This window comes from Aethalodelphis obliquidens, unplaced genomic scaffold (assembly GCF_003676395.1).
Source record: "Aethalodelphis obliquidens isolate GAN/ISIS:26980383/991018 unplaced genomic scaffold, ASM367639v1 scaffold3, whole genome shotgun sequence".
Taxonomy (NCBI): Eukaryota; Metazoa; Chordata; class Mammalia; order Artiodactyla; family Delphinidae; genus Aethalodelphis; species Aethalodelphis obliquidens.
The window spans coordinates 48,581,603-48,597,035 of record NW_020837947.1 but is presented as its reverse complement, the minus strand read 5'-3'; the positions used below and the strand labels follow the sequence as shown (position 1 = coordinate 48,597,035).

At 35.6% G+C, this 15,433-nt stretch overlaps 1 protein-coding gene across 1 annotated transcript in view; it reads right to left on the bottom strand.

Moving 5' to 3' along the window:
* WASF1 (WASP family member 1) overlaps positions 1-15,433 on the bottom strand; it is a 93,918-nt gene that overhangs the window by 56,913 nt on the left and 21,572 nt on the right. The gene's annotated exons all lie outside the window — the stretch shown is intronic.

The window sequence follows — 15,433 nt, the reverse complement described above, 5'->3', positions numbered from 1 at the left end:
AACACTTGGTATTGTACACTAATAATTTGATGATCCAACCAAGACTAATCACATTTTATTCTAAAGCTTCTAGTCTACAATATTTTTTAAATTTCTAAAATCTTTGGCCATTAAATAATAATTATAATAAAATATTAAATATATTATTCTTGATTTAATCCTTGTTAGAAAGTAAATGATGAATACATAAAATCTCTTCTATGATATACAAACAGTATTCCCTACATTCTATAATATAAGAATTCTGTAAACTCAAGAATTCCAAGATTGGTCTAAATAATAAGATCAACAAAATTCATAGCTACATTAATTCATCTATCATACAAGTTTAAATAATGAATAGGGACTTTATTAAATTTATATTGGTAGACATACAATTAAATTATAATATTCATTAATCACAATTTTGAGTCAAGAACTTGTAAAACTTTCAAAATCACCTCTTTTCTATTATGTTTGATTCATAGTTACATCCTCAACATTCTAGTTTCCTCTCATTACAGGTGAAAAAAATACAAATACTGAAAAGGTGCTAGGCATATTATTAATATTTTAGTTCTATTCCCTGGCTTTGACATGGAAATGCTATGCAAATGCTATGCTGAATCAGTGAGAATAATCAATCTACATCTTTTCTAAGTCTCACAATCATCCCTCTGCAAGCATTTATTATAACCATTATTATTATTAGGTCTTTTGTCTTATTTTTAGGAAAAAACCTCATATACAAACTTTATTGAGGTATAATTGAAGTACAGTATACTGTCCTATGTGATAGGCAGAATTCTAAGATAGCCCCCAGATCTCCAGCACCTCCTCCTCCTACTCCTGTGATTACATTACATGTTACAAGAGATTATGAAGATGTAATTATGTTTGCTAATCAGCCAACCTTAATATACAAAGATTATATGCATGGGTTTAACCTAATCACATGAGCCCTTTAAAAGCAGAGTGTCTTCTCCAGCTGATAGCAGAAGAGGAAGTCAGAGATTCAAATCATGAGGGAGATACACCATATCATTGCTGGCTTGAAGACAGAGGCCACTTGGAAAGGACCTGAGAGTAGTCTTTAAGACCTAAGAGCAACATTTGGCTGACAGCCAGGAATAAAACAAGAATTTCAGTTCTACAACTGTAAGGAACCGATTCTGCCAATTTGAATAAGTGTGGAAGCTTATTTCCCCCGCAAAGCCTCTGGAAATGAATGTAGCCCAGTTAACACCTTGATTTCAGCCTTATCAGACTCTAAACAGAAAACCAGCTGAGCCCACTCAAACTTCTGACCTACAAAACTGTGAGATAATCAATAGATGCTGTTTTAATCTGGTAAATTTGTGGTAATTTGTTAAGCAGCAACAGAAAATTAAGTGTACATATTTATAACTGTACGATTTAATTAGTTTTAAAGCAGTTTTAACAATTTAACACTGTGAAATCACTACAGTCACTCCTTACATTTTCTTTGTGCCCCTTTGCAATCCTTTCCTCCACTCATGCCTGCAATCAACCACTGACTTGCTTTCTGTCACTATAGATTTGTTTGCTTATTATAGAATTCTGTATATATGGAATCATATTTATACATTTTGCCTGTCTTCTTTCCATTAGCCTAATGATTTTTTTTAGATTCATCCCTGTTGTTGCATGTATCAACAATTCATTCATTACTATTATTGAATTTTACTGTTCATGGTATGGATGTACCCTAATTTATCCATTCATCTGTTGATGGACATTTGGGCTATTTTCAGTTTGGGGCTATTACAAATAAAATGACTATGAACATTTTGTGCAAGTCTGTGTGTGAACATATGTTTTTGTTTTTCTTGATAAATAACATACATAAGTTTGTTTTAAGAGCCTGAGGTGGGGCAGGGAGAGGATAAGTGGCAGGCAAAGAGTTACCTTTGCTGCAAAAAACGAGAGGAACTCTTTTGAGTTCCAAAAGTAGATTTCAGGAGAAGCTGTGAAGTCTCCTCTTCTGTACCTGGAAAAAACCTTGGAGGAACTAGGATTCTACAAACAGTTTGAATGATAACAAGGACAATGGGCTAACAGGCAAAGATCTAAGTCTCTTCTAAATTCTACTTTTTTTCAACGTATCTTTCTTTCCATGGTTTTATTTTGTTGTCTATATGCCTAATAAAATACAATATCACACATATTATATACAATGCATTTTCAATGCATTATTACAAAGATGCCTGCATTCCAGATTTCTCATTTACTGTGATGAACAATGTTACTTTGTCCTCTGTGAACAGGCTATGTGACAACAAGAACCATGGCCCAGCCTTAACCTGACCTCTATGAAGGACCACAGTTCAGCAAGAACTCAGCCTCTATGAGTAGTCTTCAATTAAGAAGTATTACACACATAAGCAAATAAAGAAAAGAAGTCTAAAACAAAACACATAATGGTGGACTTGTTACCGCCAACTAACATTAATAAATCTGAAGTTGATTAATAAGCAATTTTGAAAGAGCACAAGTAAGCGGTGAAATTCACTCTAGCTCTCACGGACATATCTGAGTGATTATTGGGCATTTCAGTGAATATATTTTAGGAAATATATTCAAGTGTTTTTAAAGAGTAAAAGGAATTTGAATTTATTGAGAATGATTACTTATGAAAAATATTTTCTTTTTGGGGGGACAGGTCCTAGAACATAGAGAGATAAAATCTGCTCCAACTCCCCTTTTTTTCCATGATTCCTCTCCTGTGAGTCTACTCTGACCTAATCACATTTTCACTTTTTCATTGTATAGTATTCTCAAAACAGGTAAAATATAAACTAAGATATATCAGGCAGATAGCACTTGCTTGCTTCAAAAGTCATAAAACAAAGACAGAAGTAGAAGGAATACTTCCTAACTCAATGAAGTTGGCATTACACTAATACAAAAGCCAAACAAAGAAGTATCAGGAAAAGAAAACTACAAATCAACATCTCTCATGAATATAGATGCAAAAATCCCCCACAAAAATTAGCAAAATCAATCCAATAAGATATAAAAAAATTATACACCATGACCAAGTGGAATTCATTCTAGTTATGGAAGACTGGTTCAACAGTCAAAAATCAATCAAACAAATCCATCACATCAACAGGCTATAGAAGAAAAGTCACACAATCATATTAATAGAGTAGAAAAAAACATCTGACAAAAATCCAACACCCATTCATGATAAATTCAGAATGGCCAGCAAACTAGGAATAGAGGGTAACTTCCTCAACTTGATAAAGAACACCTAATAGTTAAAGCTGTTACCTACAGCTAACATCATACTTCATGGTGAGAAAATAGAAGCTTTCCTGCCAAGATCAGAAACAAGGCAAGGATGTTCCATATCACCATATCCTACTCAAAGTCTTAGCTAATGCAATAAGACAAGAAAAGGAAAAAGTATACAGATTGAGAAGAAATAAAACTGTCATTATTCACAGATAACATGGCTGTCTAGAAAATCCAAAATAATCAACAACAACAAAAAAACTCCAGGAAGTAGTAAGTTATTATAGCAAGGCTGCAGGATACAAGGTTAATATATAAAACTCAACTGTTTTTCTATATACCAGCAATAACAATTGGAAATTTAAATTAATAACACATAATTTACATTAGCACCCCAAAACCCAAAAATACTTAGGTATAAATTTAACAAAATTTGTATGAGAGCTATATGAGGAAAACTATAAAACTCTGATTTAAAAAAATCAAAGAAGAACTAAATAAATGGAGCAATATTTCATGTTCACAGGAAGGAAGACTCAATATTGTCACGATGTAAGTTCTTCCCAACTTGATCTATAGATTCAATGTAATCCCAATCAAAATACTAGCAATTTATTTTGTAGCTACTGACAAACTAATTCTCAAGTTTATGTGGAAGCCAAAAGACCCAGAACAGCCAATGCAGTACTGAAGGGAAAAAAAAAGTTGGAAACTGACACTACCTGACTTCAAGACTTAGTATAAAGCTACAGTAAGCAAGACAGTGCAGTATTGGCAAAAGCACAGGCAAACAGATCAATGGAACAGAACAGAGCCCAGAAACAGACCTATATAAATAGAGTCAACCGATCTTTGACAAAAAAGCAAAGGTAATAATAGACATACCTCAGTTGTATTATGCTTCACAGATACAGCATTTCTTACAAATTGAAGGTTTGTGGCAACACTGTGTTGTCAGATGACAGCATATTTTAGCAATAAAGTATTTTTTAATTAAGATATATACTTTTTTTAGACATAGTGCTACTGCACATGTAATAGACTACAGTATAGTACAAACATAACTTTTATATGCACTGAGAAACAAAAAAATTCATGTGACTAGCTTGATTGTGATATACATTTTATTGGGGTGGTCTGGAACAAAACCCACAACATGTCCAAGGTATGCCTGTACAGTGGAGCAAAGACAGTCTTTTCAACAAATGGTGCTGGAACAACTGGACATCTACATGCAAAAAAGTGAATACAGACACAGACCTTACACCCTTCACAAAAGTTAACTCAAAATGAATCAAAGACCTAAATGTGAAATGAAAAACTATAAAACTTCTAGAAGATAACATAGGAGAAAATCTAGATGACCTTGGGTTTGGCAGTGACTTTTTAGATCCACGAAAAGAATTGAAAAGCTGGACTTTATTAAAATTAAAAATTTCTGCTCTACAAAAGACATTATCAAGAGAATGAGAAGACACATCACAGACTGTGAAAAAATATTTGCAAAAGACTGGAAAAGGGCTGTTATCCAAAATATACAAAGAATTCTCAAAAACAGTTTTAAAAAAAAGGAACAATCTGATTAAAAACTAGGCAAAAGATCTAAGCAGACACTTCACCAAAAAAGAGAGATAGATGGCAAATAAGCATATGAAAAGATGTTCAACATCATCTGTCATTAGAGAACTGCAAATCAAAACAATGAGAATTCCCTGGCAGTCCAGTGGTTAGAGCTCCACGCTTTCAGTGCCGAGGGTGCAGGTTCAATCCCTGGTTGAGGAACTAAGATCCCACAAGCCACGGTGCACAGCCATAAATAAATAAATAAATAAATAAAATAAAAAACAACAATGAGATACTGCTATATACCTATTAGACCATACTGACAACAATACCAAATGCTGACGAGGATGTAGAGCAACAGGAATCTCATTCATTGCTATTGCTGATGAGGATGCAATATTTGTACAGCTACTTTGGAAGACAGTTTGGCAGTTTCTTATAAAACTAAATAAACCCTTACCATATGATCTAGCAATCAAGTTCCTTGGTATTTATTCAAGGAACCCTATAGTTGAAACCCTATGTCCACACAAACACCTGCACATGGATGTTTATAGCAGCTTTATTCATAACTGCCAAAACTTGCAAGCAACTAAGATGTCCTTCGGCAGGTAAAAGGATAAAGTATGGTACATACATCCAAACAATGGAAAGTTATTCAGTGCTAAAAAGAAATGAGCTATCAAGCCATGAAAAGACATGGAGGAACCTTAATTGCATATTACTAAGAGAAAGCCAATCTGAAAATATATATTGTGTGATTCCAACTATATGACATTCTGGAGAAGGCAAAACTATAGAGACAGTAAAAAATCAGTGTTTGTCACAGTTTGAGAGTAGGGAAGAGGTGCATAGGCAGAGCTCAGAGGATTTTTAGGGCATTCTTGGATGATACTAAAACAGTAGATACATGCCTTCAGACATTCATCAAAATCTACAAAATATATAACGCCAAATGTGAACACCAATGTAAACTATGGACTTTGAATAGTAATGATGTGTCAGTGCAGGTTCATTGATTGTAACAAATGTACCACTGGTGCAGAATGTTGATACTGGGGTAGGCATACCTTTGCAGAGTGTGTGGGAACTCTGTACTTTCTACTCAATTTTGCTGTGAACTTAAAACTGCTATAAAAATAAAATCTATTTTAAAAAGTCATACAACATGTGAATGTACTTAATGCCACAGAACTGAACACTTTCAAAATGCTTAAAATGGTAAGATGTTATGTATATTTTACCACAATTTTCAAAAAGTCCTAAGAGAGTTCTAGCAATATTAGGAACTTAGAAGGTATTCTATTCAGATGTCTGTGTCTTCTCCATCTCTTCTTACTCAAACCACTGCCTTACTGTTCAGACTATTGTAACAGAATAACACAGACTGGGTGGCTTGTAAACAAAGAAATTCATTTCTTACAGTTCTAGTGGATGGGAAGTCCAAGATCAAGATATCTGGTAAGGGCCGGCTTCCTAGTTCACAGATGTCTGTCTTCTTGCTGTGCCCTCACATGGCCAAAGGGGCAAGGGAACTTTTATAATAACATAATCATTTAAGAATGAGTCTCCTTTAAGGCGATATTTTTCCTAACTACTTCCTTCTGGCTTAGACTTTCCATAGCAGCACTAATTCAAAGTGTGGTTCTTAAACCAGCATCACCTGGGAACAAGTGAGAACTGCAAAATTTTAATACCACCCTGTAACTTCTGATCAGAATCTACTTTTTTAACAAGATCCAGACCCAGGTAACTAGGATGCACAATAAAGTTTGAGTACAGTGTTCTAGAAGACTTAGCTCTTGTGTACACCCCCTTTTACCTCTTCCTTTAGACTCTTGGCAAGAGGCATGAATTCTAGCAATAAAGGAAGCAAGGAACAACAAAAATTTAAAGTTTTTATAAAAGGAGAAAGGGTAGGGATGCAGTCGTGTCAACTTGAATTTAAAAGGGAACCAAGCGTGTAGCTGGGAAAAGAGGAACATTTATGAGAAAAATCAGTGGTATACCAAGCCAAAATGGAATGTCAGTATCAGGGACTAAGGGTAATGGGAAACAGATGAATGCATGTGAAAAGAAACAGTTCGATAGGCCAGGAAATTAGGGCAAAAGACTAGGAAGAGGGTTTAATAATGAGAAAAAAAAATGATACCCAACAATAATTCTCCTATTCTAAATTCTCATTTTGACCAAAATATTTCTGAACCCTTTTATCCTGAACAGATTTAAAACTGTAATGTTTTTAAAATACCAATGTCATTCTCAGATTGCATTTACACACCAAAAGTAGAGTCTTTACAGAGAATATTCAGATTACAATAGCATCCTCATTTTATGGAAAGCAAGGCTCAAAGAATGAGCAGAGACCCCAGGAAAGCCGACATGAGATGAAACCTATTTCAGTTTTAGTATTACATACATTATTAAAACAATAAACTAATATTGGCATTTTATACTCCAGCGATAGATGAAACATTTTTATTTACTTTGTCCTCTAGCAAAAATATTGCTAGTTGAACTTAATTTGTAAAATTTAAAGGCAATTTCCTATAATGTTTAGGAATACAGAGTTTGACAACAGAGGAGATGGGGTTTGAATATGGTTCTGCCACTCACAAATTGTGCTAAAGACTTTAACCTCTCTGTGCCTCTGGGATTAATAGTACCTACTTCACTTGGTTGTTTGTGAGGATTAAATAAGCTAAAATGACTAGCAGAAGGCCTGGTACATAGCAAATAAGAACTCAAAAATGTTAATTATTATTTCTGTGAAAAAATTCTGTAAGTATTTCTTAAAGAAAAATCTTCCAAGGATAAAGGGCTACCCTATCTTATTATAATTGGAATGACTTTCTTTCATTTTAAAGAACAATATTTGAATGAAAGGAACAGTAGTAGTCTGGATTTCTGCCACCTTCCCTTTTATGAACTATTATTTTGCATGTCCACAGAATTCACTATGTATATGCTTGTAGAAAAGTGCTTTGTTGAATCTTCAGACAGACTGGTCTGGTCTTTAACATAATCAATAATCAAATCTGAACGTTAGTTTTAACAGACTCAGAAGAACAGAAGTACTGTGATCTGTTTTTACGCACACCTCACTTCTGACAACAGATGTGTAGATTTTTCCATACCAAGGAGTTCTCCAATTCTCTGTGGACATCAACTGAGTGTCCTACACGTCAATTCAATTCTGACATTAACTACCCAGAGACTGCGTAACCCCACAGGTTGCTCACTCCCGTAAGACTGCCGCAACTTCAGAAGCCAGTCAAAAGTCTTAGGCCTTCCATCCTTCTCACCAACAGGCTATAAATCAGGGTTCCCATGACCCCCTCCTCAGATTTGCTAGAACAGCTCATGGAACTCGGGAAGGCACTTTACTTACTATTACTGGTTTGTTACACAACTCAAGAACAGCCATGTTCTTGAACAGCAAGGTATTGGGAGTGGGTAGAAATCAGGGCAGAGCTTCCATGCCCTGTCTGCGCACATCACCCTCCCAGCAGCTCAATGTGTTCACCAATCTGGAAGCTCTCCAAACCCTGTAATTTAAGAGTTTTTACAGAGGTTTCATTACATAGGCATGGTTGATGAAATCATTGTTCATTGGTGATTAACTTAATCTCTAGCCCCTCTTCCCTTTTTGGAGGTTGGGGAGTAAGCCTGAAAGTTCCAAACTTCTTTTTTTTTTTTTTTTTTTTTTTTTTTGCGGTACGCGGGCTCTCACTGTTGGGGGCCTTTCCCGTTGCGGAGCACAGGCTCCGGACGCACAGGCTCAGCGGCCATGGCTCACGGGCCCAGCCGCTCCACGGCATGTGGGATCTTCCCGGACCGGGGCACGAACCCGTGTCCCCTGCATCGGCAGGCGGACTCTCAACCACTGCGCCACCAGGGAAGCCCCCCCAAGCTTCTTAATCAAGGCTTGGTCTTTCTGGTCCCCACCTAGGGGCTATTTAGGGGGCCCCTTGTCACTAGTCATCTCATCTGCATACAGAAAGACACTCAAAGGTTTTAGCAACTTGTGCGAGGAACCAGGGACAAAGACCAACTATATGCTTCTTATTATATCACAATATCACAAGAAGTAATTCTGCAGTTAAAAATGAAGATTAAAAGAAAATTTAAAAAGATAAAAAATAAATTAAAATCAAAATGAAGGTATATCTTAGTCATTTATCCTTGTGTCTATACTCCTAATAGTCCAAAAGTACATTCAATTAAATTGCTTTAGAGGCTATTAAGTCAGAAGGCAGTAATACATTTTCACCTCCTTTTTATATCAAAGGATGAAGAAGGATAGAAAAAAAGAGATCCAGTTTTCAGATTTCTAAAAGTCTAGCTACATGTAATTGTCTTATAAAAAAGATAAAAACTGTGAAATTATTCTTTTTGTGAGGATCTATTCCTTGCAAATAACATTTCTCTTTGCTATTCCATGCCATTTAAGGAAATTACCTTAGACTCCATCTTCTTATCACCTCCCACATTTCCTCAGACCTCTGACTCCCTAGCTTATTCTACCAAATAACATAGGTCAAATTTGTGTGGTAATTTTTTAATAATTGTGTATTATTACCCATAGGTATTGTCCAGTTCATGCAACCTTAAGTGCCTCAGGACCTATGGTAAATTATAAATGACTGCAAATTCTTTGCAACTCTTTATTACATTATTTCCATACTCCTTGAATATGGGCTGGTTTTGTGACTTGTTTTGACAATATCATGTGGTAGAAGTGACACTGTGATTTCCAAGTCTAGGCCTCAAGAGACCTCACAGCTCCTATAAATGCTCTCTTTGAAGTCTTCCACAGATAAGCTCAGATAGCCTCCTGGAGATCTATGGCCCATCCAATATCCAGAACCAACTGCCAGCCACATGAATGAGGTCTTCTTAGACTCTCCAACCCAAACTGGGCCACCAGATAACTGCAGTCATGTAAGTAACCTTGACAAGATCAGCAGATGAATTGCTCAGCTGATCCTAGCCCAAATTACTGGCCTACAGAATCATGAACAAATAAAATAGTTGTTTTAAGCCATTAAGGTTTGCAGTGGTTTATTATTCTGTGAGAGATAACAGACACAAGCCCACAACCCCCTTCTAAATAAATGAAATTATCTTTTCAAAGAGTAAAACTGAGTTGTACTACTTTGCCTTCAATTAAACCAAACCTGATAATATGATCACAACCACTGGATTGGTATTTGATCTAAAAGCAGCCACATATTACAAGACATAGGAAAAGCTAGTCATCTATAAAGTGACATGGCACAAAACTCTGCCCTAGTGGACAATTCCGTGGAAGGTAGTGACAAACAAATTCACATCGTTTATTAGGTAACAGGAATGCAATATAAACACTGAAAAACTGGTCACTAAAGCTGTTATTGCATCCTGAAAAACATAATGTAAATCCTTATCCTGTAAGCACTAGGACCCAAGGGGCTGTATGTCTACTCAGCCTCTTTGTGACCCTACTCTGGAGTGAGCCTCCATTGGCTAAGGAAATCTGAGCATTTTTCTTTACAATCTGAAAGGACCTAATACACTATATTAATTTCATCTATAGTAACATTTTATAGTGTTTTTTTTAAGTTTATAAAACATTTTTAAATAATCTCATTTGAAAGGCAGCATGGCTTACTGGACAGAGCACAGACTTTGGGTCAGGGAGACCTAAGTTCGATCATACTAATCAAGAAATCACTACGAGCAGTTTTAAGGATTAGAAACAAGAAAAATTCATGTAAAAATTTTAAATTATCTGGCAAATAACAGCACCTCAATAAATTCTATTTTTCTATAATTTAGTAAGATTTATTAAGGACACTGATCTTATCAATTGGCTTCTGTTACATAAAAAAATGCCTCAAAAACTAGTAGCTTAAAATAACAACCAATTCTGAGTCAGCAATTTGGGCTATGCTCAGCTGGGCAGTTCTGTTGATCTTGGCCAGGCTCACTCATGTGCTGTGGACAGATGCCAGGTAGACTGGCTGGTCTAAGAAGGCTCAGCTGGTATGGTTGTCTCTGTTCTAAATGATCCCTTGTCATCTATCTGGCTAGCCTAGATTTGATTACATGTGGAAACATTCCTCTTAATGCCCAGGCTCAGAACTCATAAAACATCACTTCCACTGAGTTTACTGGCCAAAGCATATCACAAGGCAAGCCAAGACTTAAAAGGATGGAGAAACAAAGTCAAGGAGCTGCTTATTGTGGTCATTTTTGCAATTTACCCAGAGACCTATATATCAGGTATTGTTAAGGTCTTTTTATACATGTAGATGTGAATGTTTTATGTATTTAATCATTACATTAAATCATTACAAAAAGTCCTCAAGAGAGATATAGACTAATCCTATTTTTCCATGTAGGGCAACTGAAGTGTAGAGAGCTAGTAACTAGCCCAAAATATTATTACTTATACATGGCAGAGTCAAAATTGGAAATCAGGCTTCCTAGGTTCTACCTAGTTCAATGTTTTTTCCCTTATATCATCCTATTTGTCTAGAAATTGATTGCAAGATCCTAGTGGTCCTATAACACCTCTATAAAATAGCCTCTAAATAATGTCACATAACAAAATATTTTATAATTTGAGATGTTAGTTTAAGTCATATTTGCTTGATTTCTTTGTCACAGTCTACCTAACCTAACAAAACACCTGTGGGCAACTTTAATGAAAACCAGTTTACATGGCACAGGAATCATCTTGTTTCAGTTTGGTTCTGGGCACATTATTTTTCTTTCAAACAGAATTCATTCAATGAATCTCTACTGAATGCCTGTTGCCTATGTCAGTCACTGTACTAAATACTGAAGGTACAGCAAGATAATCTGCTCTTATAAACTTTATTAAAAGTTTCTCCCACATTATGATGCCTTCCTTGAATCATGAATAAGAAAGAAGTATTAATAAGGGAAGTATTTATTTTCGGAGAAATTTCTGGGATATACTATTTTAATGGAAATATATTCCTTTTTACAGTCAAACCCTGCAATAGCTAATAGGAATACCAAGTTCAATAAATTGTGTCACCTGTATGTATAAACAGATATTCACAAATATGCATTGAATTACCCAAGTCAGAAGCCTATTAATCATTCTGACTCCTATGTCTATTCATCCCCCTCATCTTGGTTGATTCTACCTTCAAAATATATATCAAGTCCATCTACTACTCTCCATTTCCACTAACACTACCTTGAATCAAGCTACTACTGTCTTTTGCTCAAACCATAACTGACACCAATTTGGTCTCCTTGTGTCCATTCTTGCCTTCTTAGAGGAGCTAAACATATTCTTTTTTTTAAAAAAACATATTCTTAAAATATAAGTCTGATCACATTATTTCTCCTGCTTAAAACCCTTCATGACAGCTTCCCTATTGTAAATGTAATCCCTTCAGTGTAGCCTACGAGACCCTGCTTACCTTTCCATCCTCACCTTTAACCCTTCTCTTTGTTGCTCCAGTCACACCACCCTTTTCCTTTCGTACCACGCTCTTTTCACTGTAGGGCCTTTGTATGTACTGTTCCCTCTTGACGTCACTGGCCTCTTTTCATTTCTCAAGGCTCAAACAGGCCTTTCCTAACTCCTCTCACATACATCCCCTTCTTGTCCTATTATAGTGCCCTATTTGTTTCCTTCATAGCATGTTTTCAATTTATAAATACATACTTACTTATCTACTTGTTATATCTTTCCTACCTGGCTGTAAGTTCCCTGAGAGTACAAACTATGTTTCATTCATTACTGTATAAATACTTAGCATACTGCTTGCTACATAGTAAGTGTTCAATAAATATTTTTTAAAATAATCAATATTTAATTTTTTGTATGGTACCATATTGGTTTATTCTCCAATAACTGCAGATAATAAAAGAAGGATGGACAAAACTAAATTTACCACAGGGAATGAAAATGAAAAGATTTCCAAGGTCAACACCCAACATGAAAATAAAATTTATTGCCTAAAATAAGTACCTGTTACCATCATCTTAGATTATTAATTGTCCAACAAATAAAACCTAATCCCTATGTGCCTAGAGTATCTACAGGGATAATCATATTACTGCTAGTGTGACTCTTCAGAATAGGCTTTTCTCACCTCTTCTATTTCTCTATAGGAACACTTCTCAGGTTAAATACTAGGTTGCTGAAATATACAGAAATGGAATTTATACATTAATTTCAAACACAGTACAGTGTATTTCCAAAGACAGAATTACACTGTTTCCAGCATAAAAGGAATAACTAATGTTGAAACAGATTTTTAAATAATGATTCTCTGCAGGCAGTTGAAAGAGGGAATTTCTAAGGTCAGTTACTTTAAAGTGGAATAACATATCTATATGGCATGTAAGTTAGTACAGTATAACAAACTAAATAAGTTTAGATAGGTCACTAATTTAAAAAAATATATATCAAATAGTAGTTAGCTTCAAATGAAGTGTTTTCCCAACTATATTCAGAAACAACATACCTGTCTTTCTTTTTTTTTTTTTTTTTTTTTTGCGGTACGCAAGCCTCTTACTGTCGTGGCCTCTCCCGTTGCAGAGCACAGGCTCCGGACGTGCAGGCTCAGCGGCCATGGCTCACGGGCATAGCCTCTCCGCGGCATGTGGGATCTTCCCAGACCGGGGCACGAACCCATGTCCCCTGCATCGGCAGGCGGACTCTCAACCACTGCGCCACCAGGGAAGCCCCCATACTTGTCTTTTAATCATGTGAAATAATGTTTATTGCTGCCAGTTATATAATCAGTACATGTTTCTTGAAGAAAATTTAGAAAATATTCACATACATGAAAATAAAATTATCTCAAATCCCAGCAACCAGAGAGACTAACAGTTAACATTTTATTTAACAGATAACTATATTTTGGATCAATTACAGTATTATGTAGATAAACTCTTAAAAGAATCTAATTCTCTGAACTTATTCTGTGACTTCTATACAACTACTTCCAGACTTCTGCTCATGCCATTCTCTCCTCAATCTCCCCAATCTCAATCTACTCACCTTTAAGACTGAGTTATTTAACATCCCTGAGCATCTGTTTTATTATAAGATTTTTGTGGGGATTTAGTAATGCACATTAAGAACCTAGTACAGAAGGTGCTATACAAATGGTAGTCATTGTTACAGCTAAAAAGTCCCCTCTTTAGAGGAACTTTCACAGATTACTTCAGTTCTTCTCTGATGCTATTTGTATGTCACTTACATTGGAATGCCTCATCATGAGCCAATACATGTCTTATCTCCCTCACTAGGATCTGAGATGATTTTGGCAGGTCTCCTACAACTTTATACTCCCCACAGTGTATACAAATATTTAAGGTCAATTCAATAATATTTTTTTCACACATATTACCTGTAAGTCATTGAACTGGAGACACAAAGATAAATCTCAATTTCTGCCCTCACTTAGCTTATAGTAATCTTTTAGAGGGAAAGAGACATTATTTAGTGTAAATGACTTTAGGTCCACAAACTCTTTTTTTTGAAACTCTTTGGGGGAAAATGTGTTTCAGAATTTAGAATTTCCCAGATTTTAGAAAGGTAATACAGTATATATACTATATATTAAGAAACCACTCAGCAAGGTCTAGGTCAGCACCCTATGATCCAACATTGTTATTTCTATGATGAAATATATAAATATTTACTAACTGGTATAAATATTGACTATAAATAGCCTCCCATCAGTTCAGGTCAGGTTTTATCACTGTATTAGCTTCCAACTGCTGCTGTAGCAAATTACCACAAAACGTGGTGGCTCACACAATACAAATTTATTATCTTATACTTCTAAAAGTCAGAACTCTCACTGGGCTAAAGACAAGGTGTCTACAGGGCTGGGTTCTTTTTAGAGGATAAATGGGAGAATCTGTTCTTTGCCTTGCCTGACTTCTAGACGCTGTTTGCATTCCTTGGCCCCTGGCCTTCTTTCATCTTCACAGTCAGCAATCCCATTACTCTAACCTCTACTTCTGCCATGACATTTCCTTCTGACTCCCTTGTTTCTCTCTTCCTCTAATAAGGACTCCTGTGATTACACTGACTGCATCTAGGTAATCCAGGCTAATCTCCCCATTGCAAGATCTTTTTTTTTTTCCTTGTCTATAAATAATGTTTTATTGAAACAGTTATACTCCTTTATTTACATTTTACTGTGGCTGCTTTTTGGCTACAATGACTGAGCTGAGTAGATACAAGAGATCATATGGCAAATCTAAAATATTTCCTCTCTGGCCCTTTATACAAGTTCCATTCCAAGTTCTTTAATTTAATCATCTCTGCAAAGTCCCTTTTGCCAAATAAGGTAATATGTCCATAGGTTCCAGGGATTAGGACATGGACATCTTTGGGGGGCCATTATTTTGCCTACCAGAGCCACCAATCTAGTCTTTTTTTTTTTAAAAAAAAAGAAACTTCTAGTTTTCAGTCTTTTGAACTTTAGAACTACAGGTAAGGAATTTTGGACCTGTATAACCAAAGGTAGTACAAGGCCAGTGATATAAGAAAAGCACAGGAGAACTGCAGAAATATGATGAATGGAAAGACCACAACCAGCTAAGTATCAGGAAAAGCTCAATGAAATAGATGGAATTT